The sequence below is a fragment of the Pituophis catenifer genome, unplaced genomic scaffold (assembly GCF_029215685.1).
Source record: "Pituophis catenifer annectens isolate HBS135680 unplaced genomic scaffold, rPitCat1.0.hap2 SCAF_2, whole genome shotgun sequence".
Taxonomy (NCBI): Eukaryota; Metazoa; Chordata; class Lepidosauria; order Squamata; family Colubridae; genus Pituophis; species Pituophis catenifer.
In genome coordinates, this window is record NW_027256882.1 from 5,030,759 (window position 1) to 5,044,830 (window position 14,072).

Consider the following 14,072-nt stretch of genomic DNA (forward strand, 5'->3'; position numbering starts at 1 on the left):
AAGAATTACCTAGTGGTGATAAAAGGAGCAAAATGTACCCATTTTGCTGCTCTTATTGCATCATCAGATAATCGCCCGGCCACCCTGTTTAGGGTGACCTGCTCCCTGCTCCACCAGGAAGCACGGGAGGACACCTTGGAAGGAAGAGCCAAGGATTTTGTTCAATATCTGCATGACAAAATCACTCAGATTCGGGAAGGTCTGGACTCTGACTGGGTAGGTCCAGCGAGGGTGACGGAGGCAGGTCTTGAGAATGTTATCTGGGATGAGTTTGATCCTGTGATCGCAGATGACGTGGTTAGCGCTGGCTTCCCGGGAGGTGACGCGAGGCTGGCTCCAGGGGATTATAAATGCTTCATTGGGTGAGGGTGCCTTCCCCGCCGCCTTGAAGGAGGCAGTGGTGAGGCCTCTCCTCAAGAAGCCCTCCCTGGACCCAGCAGTATTGGCTAATTATCGTCCAGTCTCCAACCTTCGCTTTGTGGCGAAGGTTGTTGAGAGTGTGGTTGCGCAACAGCTTCCCCAGTACCTGGATGAAACTTCGTATCTGGATCCGTTCCAGTCGGGTTTCAGGCCTGGGTACAGCACGGAAACGGCATTGGTCGCGTTGATTGATGATATCTGGAGGGCTCGGGACAGGGATTGCTCCTCTGTCCTGGTCCTGTTAGATCTCTCAGCGGCTTTTGATACAATCAACCATGGTATCATACTGCACCGGTTGGAAGAGTTGGGGATGGGAGGCACCGTACTACGGTGGTTCTCCTCCTTTCTCTCCGATCAGATGCAGTCTGTGTTGACAGGGGGGCAGAGGTCGACCCCGAGGCCCCTCATATGTGGGGTGCCGCAGGGATCGGTCCTCTCGCCCCTTTTGTTCAACATTTATGTAAAGCCACTGGGCGAGGTCATCTGTGGTTTCGGGGTGAAGTACCATCAGTACCCTGACGACACCCAGCTGTACATCTCCACCTCGGACCACCCCAACAATGCCCTTGAAGTGATGTCCCGGTGCCTGGGGGCCATACGGATCTGGATGGGGAGAAACAGGTTCAGGCTCAACCCATCCAAGACTGAGTGGCTGTGGTTTCCGACGTCCCGATATAGTCAGCTGGTGCCATCGCTGACTATTGGGGGCGAATCATTGGCCCCCAAGGAAAGACGCAACTTGGCCGTCCTCCTGGATTCACGGCTGTCTTTAGAAGAGCACTTGATGGCCGTGACCGGGAGGATTTTTCATCAGGTTCGCCTGATCCGCCAGTTGCGTCCCTTTCTAGATCGGGACTCCCTACACACGGTCACTCATGCCCTCGTCACCTCTCGTCTGGACTATTGTAACGCTGTCTACATGGGGCTCCCCTTGAGGTCCACTCGGAGGCTCCAACTGGCGCAGAGTACGGCCTCGCGGGTGGTTATGGGAGCGACGTGGAGTTCCCATGTAACACCTCTCCTGTGCGAGCTGCACTGGCTCCCGGTGGTCTTCCAAGTGCGCTTCAAGGTTCTGGTTATCACCTTTAAAGCGCTCCATGGCTTAGGACCTGGTTATCTACGGGACCGCCTGCTACCACCAATAGCCTCCCACCAGCCAGTACGCTCCCATAGAGAGGGGCTCCTCTGGGTGCCGTCGGCCAAACAATGTCGACTGGCGGCCCCTAGGGGGAGAGCCTTCTCTGTGGGGGCACCTACCATCTGGAACGAGCTCCCCCCGGAGATACGGAGGATCCTGGATCTGCGCACCTTCCGTCGCACGCTTAAGACTTTTTTATTTCATCAAGCTGGCCTGGCCTAAATCTTCTCCCCTTTTTAAATGTAAATTTTAATTTGTTTTTAAATTATGGAGTATTTTAAATTTGTTCAGCCAAATTATTTAATTCGTTTTTATTTTATTTTAAATTTTTGTATTTATGTGTTTTATCTTGTGGCTGTTCACCGCCCTGAGTCCTTCGGGAGAAGGGTGGTATAGAAATTTAATAAAATAAAATAAAATAATAAATAATATTGCATATTGCCCCCAACAATCTGGGTCCTCATTTTACCCACCTCGGAAGGAAGGAAGGCTGAGTCAACCCTGAGCCGGTGAGATTTGATCTGCTGATCTGCTGAACTAGCAGTCAGCTGAAGTAGCTGCAGTACTACACTCTAACCACTGCACCACCTTGGCTCTTCGGGGAGGGCTGGAACCATCGCTAAGTGAACTGCCGTAACTCGGGGATTACCTGTATCCTAGGATGCTCTGAGTGACATTGCATGAGGCCTTTGTTCTTAAATTGGATTGGGAGAATGCTCTTCCATGGGTTGAGTGTGAAAGTTCTGTTCTCACATAATTTTGGAGGTTTCAGAGGACAAATGACAACACACTTCTCTTACATCACCTCCAGAGGACACAAAAGCACACCTCGTTCTTTTCAGTCTCCACAGATAAGTTCAAATAGAAATGGAAAAATAGAGATAAGAAATGGCGCTGGAAATCCTACTCAGAAAGATTAGAGATAACAAAGAAATCAAAGGATTACAAATTAAGAAAGAAATTTTTAAAACACAAGCCTTCGCAGATGATGTGGCCTTAATAATGGAAGATCCCTTGAAATCTGGTCCCAAATTACTCCAGGAAGTACAAAAGTATGGAGAAGTCGCTGGCTTTAAGCTTAACAAAACTAAAACTAAAATTTTAGCAAGAAATATGACAGAGATAAATAAGAAAGAGCTAGAAAAGTCCCTAGAACTTCAGATAGCAAAGAAAATCAAATATTTGGGAATTTGGATTACTGCAAGGTATTCCTCCTTAAAAGAGGACAATTACAGTCCATTACTACAAAAAATAAAGCAGGACATAGACAGATGGAAGAAGTTAAAACTGTCCTTTACAGATAAGATTTCAGCAATTAAAATGAATATTCTCCCCAAGATTATATTTCTATTTCAAACTATTCCAGTGAACATTGATAAAAAATATTTCCTAGATTTGGAAAGGAAGGTGCGAGACTTTTTGTGGGAAGGGAAGAAGGCAAGGATTGCATATAAAACACTGCAAGGGAAAAGAAGCATGGGTGGCTTCGGATTACCCGATTGGCAAGTTTATCAGAAAGCGGCCAAATTAGTATGGATCAAAGAATGGGTTTCATTACAAAATAAGAGAATCCTGACGTTAGAAGGCCACGATCTACAGGCAGGCTGGCATGCTTATTTATGGGGCCCAAAGAATAAAAAGAACTCATATTTCCATAGACACAAATTAAGGGAGACCCTGATTCAAACATGGGAAGAAATTAGACAAAGATTTTATACGAAAGTACCGATTTGGCTCTCAATTATGGAGGCGTTGATTACCACTAATAAAAGGGATATCTTGAAATTTGGCACGTACAAAGATATATTAGATGAAAATGGTATTCTTAGATCACGAGAAACCCTAAGTAATCAAGGTTTTAATTTAGACTGGTGGAACTACCTGCAGATAAGCTCTAGATATCAAAAAGATAGGGATCAATTTGGTATAGAGACGAAGTACAACAATTTAGATAAAATTATGCTGGGGATTGAAAAGAAAATGCTAGCGAGATTTTACAACCTCTTATTAGGCGAGGACAGAGCAGAAGGAATAGCTAGGAATCAACTAAGCATTTGGGAAAAAAATATTGGCTACAGACTAAATTTCAATGACTGGGAGGAGGCTTGGAATAGAAATTATAATCTTACTAAATCAGCAATTTACAGGGAGAACCACTATAAAATATTTCACAGATGGTACCTAGCCCCAGTTAGACTAGCAAAAATATTTCCCAGTGCCTCAGCAATTTGTTGGAAGTGTGGAAAGGAGGTCGGCACCTTCTTTCATATGTGGTGGTCCTGCCCAGAGACAAAAAAGTTTTGGACAAAAATACGAATTTGGCTACGAGAAATAGTGGAAGAAGATATAAAACTATCCCCCGAAATCTTTTTATAAGGAATGATGGGAGACGGACTCTCTAAGGACAAGATACAATTAATTATACATGTTATAACAGCGGCCAGATTAACCTTTGCAAAATACTGGAAGGATAAACAAACCCCTCCAGAGATGACAATAATAAATAAAATCCTAGAATGCGCAGAAATGGCAAAATTAACTAGTGTTCTTAAAGACGATGAGAATTCAAAATTTAAGGCAGTATGGGAAAGGTGGTACAAATAGTGGAATAATAGAACAAGACTATAAGGATATGTCTATTTCTAATAATGATAGATTTGAAGATACTTGATATGTACATAATGTAAATATGTAATCGCACGACACCTCAGATGTTAACTGAGATTTGATGTTTTCTTTTTAAAAAACTTTTTTAAAAATCAATAAAGTATTATAAATAAAAGAAAAAGAAAAAGAAATGGCAGAGAAAGCATCTAAGCCAGTGGGTCTCAACCTTCCTAATGCCGCGACCCTTTAATACAGTTCCTCATGTTGTGGTGACTCCCAACCATAAAATTATTCCTAAGACCATTGAAAATATGTGTTTTCTGATGGTCTTACGCGACCCCTGTGAAAGGGTCATTCGACCCCCAAAGGGGTCCCGACCCACAGGTTGAGAACCACTGATCTAAGGAAAGAGACATTAACTCTTTCCTTCCTTGGAGTACGAGAAGATCCTTTCCTTCTCCCTCCCAGGAGACAATATCTGATTAGTGGTTTTTTAATAAAAAAGCTAACTATAATTTGACTTCTTGAACTCTCTGATTGGGGACTAGAGAACTCTTACCCAGAGAGGCCACGTTCCTATGGTTTTCAAGCATGACTTCCGAATGCAGCGCTTTCTGGTCAGGATCCAGCTGAGACCATTCCTCCTCAGAAAAAGACACAGCCACCTCCTCGAAGGACATGAGACTCTCCTGAACACGGAAAAAAGAACAGAACAGGAGGATTCGCAAGATCTGTTCATCTTCATGAATGATTTAGACAAGAGGATAGAAGGGGAACTCATCAAATTTGCAGACTAGACCAAATTGACAGGAATAACAACACACAACAACAAAGAAAAGCTCAAGATATACAAGAATCGACGGATTGGGCCCCATCTAACCAAATGAAATCAACAGTGAGAAATGTAAGGTTCTACATTTAGGAAAGAAAAACCAAATGCACTGGCATAGAATAGGTGATACCTGGCACAACACTAGTAAGTACGACACTGATCTTTGAGTCCTAGTGGACAATCACTTAAACATGAGTTAGCAGTTGCTAGAGTTGCCCAAAAAAAAAAAAAGAATCATAGGCTGCATTAAGAGGGATAGAATCAAGATCACATGAAGTGTTAGTACCACTTTAAAAGGCCTTGGTAAGACCACACTTGGAATATTGCATCCAGGTTTGGTTTTCAGATGTAAAAAATATCTTGACTCTAGAAAGAGTGCAGAGAAGAGCAACAAAAATTATTAGTGGACCGGAGGCTAAAACATATAAAGAATGGTTGCTGGAATTGAAAAATAGTTTCATGAAAAATAGGACTAGGGCAGTGACGGTTAACTTTTCTTCCTTGGGTGCCGAAGGCACGTGCACGATAATGCATGCACGTGGCCACACCCATAATGGAATGCCCCCCCCCCCCCGTTGCAGGGGCCGTCCCCCCACACATGCACACGTGAACCTCCCCTGCTGCTTGTCCCCCTCTGCATTCACACACACACACACACCCCACGTGCTCCCTTTTGCGCCTAGCAGGCCTCCCTGAAGCCTCTGGAGGCCGGAAAGGGTTTCCTGGAGCCTCCGGGAGGACGAAAACGGCCCATTTCTGGACTTCCAATAGGCCTGTATTTCACCCTCCCCAGGCTCTGGAGGCTTTCCTGGAGCCTCCAGGAGGGCAAAAACCCATTTCATTTTATTTTTTCATTTTATTAAATTTGTATACCGCCCTACTCCCGAAGGACTCAGGGCGGTGAACAGCCATAAAATAAAACATATAGATACAAAATTTAAAATAGAGATAAAACTAATTAAATAAATTTGGCTGAACCATTTTAAAACCCCAATAAATTAAAACCAAATTTAAAATTTCCATTTAAAAAGAGGAAAAATTTAGGTCAGGCCAGCTTGATGAAATAGGAACGTCTTAAGCGCGCGACGGAAGGTACGCAGATCCGGAATCCTCCGTATCTCCGGGGGGAGCTCGTTCCAGATCGTAGGTGCCCCCACAGAGAAGACTCTCCCGCTGGGGGCCGCCAGTCAACATTGTTTGGCCGACGGCACCCGGAGGAGCCCCTCTCTATGGGAGCGTACTGATCGGTGGGAGGCTATTGGTGGCAGCAGGCGGTCCCGTAAATAGCCAGGTCCTAAGCCATGGAGCGCTCTGAAGGTGATGATCAAAACCTTGAAGCGCACTCGGAAGACCACCGGGAGCCAGTGCAGCTCGTGTAGGAGAGGCGTTACATGGGAGCGCCACGTCGCTCCCATCACCACCCGCACGGCCGCACTCTGCGCCAGTTGGAGCCTCCGAGTGCTCCTCAAGGGGACTCCCTACACACGGTCACTCATGCCCTCATCACCTCTCGTCTGGACTATTGTAATTCTCTCTACATGGGGCTCCCCTTGAAGTGCACTCGGAGGCTCCAACTGGCGCAGAGTGCGGCCGCGCGGGTGGTTATGGGAGCAACGTGGAGCTCCCATGTAACACCTCTCCTGTGCGAGCTGCACTGGCTCCCGGTGGTCTTCCAAGTGCGCTTCAAGGTTCTGGTTACCACCTTTAAAGCGCTCCATGGCTTAGGACCTGGTTATCTACGGGACCGCCTGCTACCACCAATAGCCTCCCACCGGCCAGTACGCTCCCATATAGAGGGGCTCCTCTGGGTGCCGTCGGCCAAACAATGTCGACTGGCGGCCCCTAGGGGGAGAGCCTTCTCTGTGGGGGCCCCTGCCCTTTGGAATGAATTGCCCCCAGACATACGAAGGATCCACAACCTTCGTGCCTTTCGTCGTGCAGTGAAGACCCTGTTAATGGGATTTTAAAATTGGTTTTAAATGAGAGTTTTAAATTCGGTCTGTGATTTAATTATTTTAATATGTTTTTTAAATTTCTATTAACGAGCTCCCCCCGGAGATACGGAGGATCGCGGATCTGCGCACCTTCCGTCACGCGCTTAAAACGTTTTTATTTCATCAAGCTGGTCTGGCCTAAATCTTCTCCCTTTTAAAATTTTTAAATTTAAATTTTAAACACTAATTTTAATTTGTTTAATTATGGGATATTTTAAAATTTAGCCAAATTGTTTAATCTGTTTTAATCTATTTTAAATTTTGTATCTCTGTGTTTTATCTTTTGGCTGTTCACCGCCCTGAGTCCTTCGGGAGAAGGGCGGTATAGAAATTTAATAAAATAAATAAATAAATAAATAAATGCCAGGTGAAATGGCTCTGCGTGCCACTTCCGGCATGCATGCCATAGGTTCACCATCACGGACCTAGGAGAACAAGATAACCAGAGGAAGCTATGCTGGCTGACAGGAACTTAAACCTGCTACTCTGCTCTCCATGTTGTGGAAGAACACAAAAATAATCCAGTCCAAACAAGGGGTGGGGGGAATAGAAGGAGGGAGCCCTATGCACACCCACTTCACTTCCTGAAGGAAGAAGACAAATCTAATCACTTTTCTCTTTCTTACCTGATTTGGAGAGTCAATCGCTGTTTGATCCCCATCAGAAAAACCAGAAAGCTTCATTCTTTGTTTCTCTGTAAGGAATAAATAATTTCAAAATGCATAATTAACAAAAAAGGTGGAGCTATTCTATAGAAGAGAAGAGAGAACAAAGTTAAGACAGATGGGCAATCAGAGGATCTTCCATTACCTCCTGAGGTATCCTGACTTGGATCTTCCCAAGGGATCCTCCTGAAAAATAGCTCCTGAGGGGGATTTGATGGGTTCTTCTTTCCCTCAGGATCGCTGATCTCCACAGTGCAACACTTTAAATAGTAGGAAGGAAAAAAGAAGCAGAATTAATGAACATCACACGACACAAAGTGGATTCTTATATTCAGAACACAACCTCAATATCCATCCGTGAGGTTGAGTGAGAAAACAAGGGAACAATGTCCTACAAGAATTGGTGAATTGCCACATATGATGAACGCCAGAGAAGTTTGGGAAGGAGGGGTGAAGTATTCAAACACTTCCTCTATTCCCTTCTGAGCTCCCTAAAGTCTCTCACCTGTAACTGAACCGGCTCCTTCTGCTCCTCCGCCTGGCTCAAGAGGAGGCCTTCCGCCAGGGCCACCGCCTGGGAGCTGGTCTCTGCTCCACACTCCCGCACCCAGCCCTCCATCTCTGGGGGCAGGAGAGCCAGGAGCTGCTCCAGAACCACCAGGTCCAGCATCTGGGCTTTGGTGTGCTTTTGTGGTCTCATCCATCGCCTGCAAAAGCCATGGAGTTGGCTGCAAAGTCCTCGGGGACCCTCAGCCTCCCGGTATTGGATGGAGGTCCAGGGCTGAACTTGTGAAGGGAGGATGGTTTCCTCCTCCAGGATCTCCTGCCCGGTTCTTGTCCAGAGCTTCCCCCCCTTCCCAGGCTGAGCAGCTGAAGGGCCTTTTCGGGCTCCCTCCTTTCCAAAAGGTTGTGTCTCCATCCTTTCTCTGTCCTGCAGAGCAACTGCAAACGGCTCCAAGGACTCTGGTGGGTCTCCAGATGCCTTTTCCTTCACGGGACCATTTCTGGGGCTGCAGGACTGATCGCTCTTTTTCTTCTTTCCCCCAAGAGGAAAGTTTGCCTTGCAAAGACCACAAATGGCTTCCAGTTTCTGTATCTGAGATGGGAAGAAAAAATAAATGTTAAGAATTAGAAAGTGGAATTCAGCCACTGAGCGACCTTCCCCCAACCTGCCCGGAGCCCCAAGCGGCTCATCCCAGCGAAGAGCCCAGGTCCCCCCAGCAGGGCTGGGAAGGAGGCAGCAGCTGGAGAGGCCGCCCAGCTTCTCTCCCCCACCTCGGTCTCTTCCCCGGATCCCCGCTTCCCCCTGCAGGGAGAGGGCGGCAGGGGAGCATTGGACCCGGGAAGAGCTCCCCCTCTCCTGCAGCCTCTCCGCCTCCTCCGGGCCTCCAGGGGTTAAGGCGAGCGAGTGCAAAGTCCTAGAGGGGCAAGGCTCCAGTGGACCAATGGGGAAGCGCCTGGAGTTCCCTTCTCTTGGCGGAGGGCGGCCCCTGGTGGATTTGGCGCGAAGTGCCAGGATGGTAGAAAAGGCGGGAAAGAGGAGAGCGTCTGAGGGGAAGGGAGAGGGAGTTGATGATGGGCTTGGGAGTAGGAGGAAAGGCCTCTCAATGCTCCCTGCCAGACAAAGGCCTCAGCGTCTCCAGAGGCGTCTCTTTCTCCGTCTCCCTCTCTTTTCCTCTCCAGGAACCGTCTGTGGAGAGGGAGAAAAACCTCTCCGGAGCCTCCCTGAAGAACAGCCGCCCTAAAGGCTCCGTGGAGATCGGAGGAGGCCTCCAAAGGGGCCAAATCCTGTCAGGAACGGTCAGGCGGTCAGGAGACGAGGACCGGGGGGGGGGGCTCTCTGGGGGACTCCGGCCTGAACGGGAGGAAGGTGGGAGACAGGCAGGGAGGCCTCCATGAGGGAAAAGGATCGTTTTTTTCATTGCTTTCTTTCATTCCATGCAGGCAGCTGCTCTCCTCAGGTGGGGCTCCCAGCGGAAGGAGAGAGACCCCTCAGCCTCTCCTGGGGAGACCCTCTCTGGCGCCCACGGAAAGGCCCTGAAGGCAAAGGGGAAAGAGGGTCCACAATGGAGGAGGAGATGAAACCTCCAGACATGGAATTCCAACGGAGATTCTGGTTCTGTTTAGTCAGGCAAAGGCAGATCGTCAATTGCTGATTCAATAAAAAAAGCTTTGTGGGCCCAAATCCTTTCCAGGGATGGGGGGCTGGAGGGGTCAAACTCCCCCCTGGCCCAGCACCAGCCTTAGCAGCCCAGAGCCAGGTCCCCCCCAGCAGCTGAAGGAGGCGGCAGAATCCCAATCTGCCCCACAGTTGTGTATCTGGATACAGCCAGTCGCACAAAGTCACACACACCCGCCCCCCCCACCCCCAATCCAGGCAGCCTCCTTTCGGCATCCAGTGCTCGCCTGACCCAGGAAGAACCCCTGGGCTCCTTTCATGCTTCCCCACAAATATTGATTCTCTCTGCCATCCCCAGACGCGCACACATACACTCACTGACACACATACACAGAAACACACAGAGAATTTCTTTCTACATCCCGCCAACACTTGGGTTCTGCTCCCCACTCTCTCCCTGCAGCCAGCTGAGGAACTGGCCATGATCCAGCAGGCAACAAGGAGGCTTAAGCATCAACACCAACTTGAAGGCATGTAACCATCATCAAACAACTTGGTTATCAGAGTTCTCTAGTCCTTTTCTCCATCAGTTCAAGCACATTGAAGAAAGTAGTTCTTAACTTATAAAGGTTTATTTAGTGACCATTTGAAGTTACAATGGAACTGAAAAAAGTGACTTTTCACCTAATGCGCCTTCTTTTTAAAGTTTTTTAAAATTCTTTTTTTTATCTTTTCGTGTATATACCTGTTTGGATGGATGGATGGACACACAGATAGATAGATATAGATTATAAATTGGTAGGTAGGTAGATACAATAAATAGATCTAGATGATTGATGGATGATATAGATGTATCGATAGATGGACTGACATTTTTTTTTAATTTTATTTTGTCGAGTACATATTAGATAATATATATAAGTATAAGCATGAATTTAATACATAAAATGAATACAATTAAAGGGAACATTAGGATAAGGACGGTAGGCACGCTGGTGCTCTTATGCACGTCCCTCACAGATCTCTTAGGAATGGGATTGGGTCAACAGTAGACAGTTTTAGGTTAAAATTTTGGGGGTTTTGGGATGAGACCACAGAGTCTGGTAGTGCATTCCAGGCATTAACAACTCTTTTACTGAAGTCATATTTTCTGCAATCAAGTTTGGAGCGGTTCACTTTAACTTTGTATCTATTGTGTGCTTGTGTATTGTTGTGGTTGGAGCTGAAGTAGTCATTGACAGGTAGGACATTGTAGCAGATGATTTTATGAGCTATGTTTAGATCATACCGAAGGCGGCGTAGTCCTAAATTTTCTAAATCCAGAATTTCAAGTCTGGTGGCATAAGGTATTTTGTTACGAGCAGAGGTGGAGGACTCTTCTTGTGAAATATTTCTAGACATGCTCAATTGTATTAATGTCCAATATGCAGTGCGCGTTCCACACAGATGAGCTGTATTCGAGAATTGGTCTAGCAAATGTTTTGTATGCTCCGGTTAGTAGTGTAATATTACCGGAGAAGAAGCTACGCAAGATTAGGTTTACAACCCTTAATGCCTTTTTGGCGATGTTGGCACAGTGGACTTTGGCCCTTAGATCATTTGATATGAGTACACCAAGGTCCTTGATAGAGTGAGGGTCATCTACAAGATCATGTCCACTTAGCTTGTATTTAGTGTTCTGATTCTTTTTGCCAATGTGTAAGACAGAGCATTGACGTGCCCCACCTGGTCCCCCCGCTGGGGCTGGGTCTCCAGCATCACCTGGAGCTGGTAGGTCCAGTCTCCATTCTGGAGATCTTCCCCAAAGGCCACACCCTCCTTTTCCGGCCACGCATTCTTCAGCCACTGGACCTCAATGGGTAAAAGCCCGTCGTGGTGCAGGAGGATGGTGTTGGGGGAAGTGGGGTCCATCTTGGTGGGGGAGATGGTGACAGTGGGCTTGGCTGGAGGGAAGGAAGAGAAGGAGGCACATGAGAGACCCAGAAGGGAACACCAAGTTGGTTTCTTCAGATGCCACATGGGACTGACCGTGTCCAGAGCCCTGGCAACCCTCTGATTCCAGGATGCACCAAGGCTTTGGCAGCACCATGCCAAGATCCTTGCTGAGACGGGCATTTGGGGGAATGTAGAGGGAGACCCCCCCCCCCAGACCAGGCTCTGCCTGCAGCTGGCCGGCCTCCTTCCAGGTGGGGAGGAGTCTGAGTCCCAGATGGCAGCTTGCCCGGGATGGGGGTGGCAGGGAGTGTGGAAGGGATGGGGGAGGATCTTGGGGAAAGGGAAGGTGGGGGCAGGTGGAGGCTGAGGAGATCAGGCATATCCCAGAATCACTGCAGACTGGATCCCTCTTGATGTGGTGTGGTCTTACTAAGGCTTTATAAAACAGTACTAATACTTCACATGATTTTGATTCTGTGCCTCTGTTTATACAATCAAGGATTATATTAGCTTTTTTGGCTGCTGACATGCACTCATGACTTACGTGTAAGTGATCATTGGTTCGGACTCCCAAGTTCCCTCTTACAATTACTGGGGGGTTTTTTTGAATTTTTTTAAAATTTATTTTAAACATAAAACATATCTTTTTAGAGCAAAAGTTTGATCCGGTATAAAATAAGTATAGATTCCGAATTACATCCATTACCATCTTAAAGAAGAAAAAAAGAAGAAAAAGTAAAAAAATAAAGAAAAAATAGTTCTAAATCCAATTTTTCCATTCAATCTAACATCTTGTTCTAACATTTAACATTCTATTAAATATCACCCTAAATCTTAAATTCCAAATCTAAACAGCTTTTTATAATATTCATTTATCATTTTAACAATCAGTATTTCATATATTTCCCTTACTTCAAAGACCCAAATTCAGTATTTCTTCAAAATTGCATCTAAAAACCAACGCAAAGAATTTTACTCCTCTCTTAGAAACCGTTCAAGATCAATTCACTTTAAAATTTATTTCTAAGATATCTCCTTCACTCCTAGGTTTATTTTTAACTGAATTACAGCTTGGTTAGCTGATTTCCAGGGATGTTTCCCTCCACTCCTAACCTTATTTAATGGCTGGATCACAGTTTGATTTTAACTGCTCTCCAACATTTTACTGTTTTTGAGCTAGGTTTCAAGTAATGTTTTTCCTGCCCAGGTGTAAAATCTTACTTTTCTCCACATTAAATTTCATTTCAACCTTGTCTCATTTGGATCAGAAAGGCACAATATGCATACACATACAAATCAATAGAGACATGGTGGGTCAGTGGTTAGAATGCAGTACTACAGGCTAATTGTCCACAGCCAGGAGTTCGATCCTGACCGGCTCATGGTTGATTCAGTCTTTCATCCTTCCGAGGTGGGTAAAATGAGGACCCAGATTGCTGGGGATCATATGCTGACTTTGTAAACTGCTCAGAGAGTGTGGTAAAACATTGTGGAGTGGTATATAAGTCTAAGTGGAATTGCTATTGCAATATACTGTATTTTTCGGAGTATAAGATGCACCTTTTTACCCCCAAAAGGGGGTGAAAATTTAGGTGTGTCTTATACACCGAATGTAGCCCTGCCCACCCACTACCCCCCACCCTTTGGCCTGTGCCTCACAGCAGTTACCTTCTTGCAAGCAAACAGCAAGAAAAAACAGCCCTTTCAGCTTCAGCATAGGTTAATTAGCACAAGTTGATTAGATTGGCCTCCTGACTCTCAGCTGATTTGCTCTCAGCTGTTTTGCGTAGGGCTCTCCTGCTTGCTGCAAAAACTGCTGGAGCAGATTTTTTTCCCCTAGCTATGCTGAAAAAATGAAGCTGAAAGTAAAGCAGGTTCTTTGCTGCAATGTGACAAAATGAGGCAGAGAGAGATTTCTTTTTCTTTTTTCTCACAAAAAATGTAGGTGCAAACAATGGGAAATTTAGGGCAAAAGAGGAGAGTTCAAGAGTTTAAAACACAAAAGAAAAAAAGCTCTATTTAACTAGGGAATTGTAATAATTGAGATACTATTAACTATATTGCGTTGAAAGCAGAAATGGTTAAGTTGTGGTTTGGGGGAATATATGGGGGAAATTATTTGGTTTATTATTATTGCTAAATATAATTAATTGAGTTGTAAGAAATTGGATTGCATGGAAATAATTGGAATATTCATGTTCATATTGATTAATATACAAAAAACATAGTTATAATTAATTGATTTATATAAAAATGTTGAATTTGTATTAAAAAATTGTAATATTAAATAAGTAACCAATGTGAGGATGGATATAAAAATAGATGACAATGCGAAGGGGTATAATATAAAAGGGAAAAATTG

At 45.6% G+C, this 14,072-nt stretch overlaps 1 protein-coding gene and 1 pseudogene across 1 annotated transcript in view; one reads left to right on the forward strand and one right to left on the reverse strand.

Annotated features, from left to right (window-relative positions):
* The window catches only part of LOC139311676 (uncharacterized), a 396,884-nt gene that overhangs the window by 255,226 nt on the left and 127,586 nt on the right, over positions 1-14,072 (forward strand).
* The window catches only part of LOC139311674 (zinc finger protein 721-like), a 57,085-nt pseudogene that overhangs the window by 6,638 nt on the left and 36,375 nt on the right, over positions 1-14,072 (reverse strand).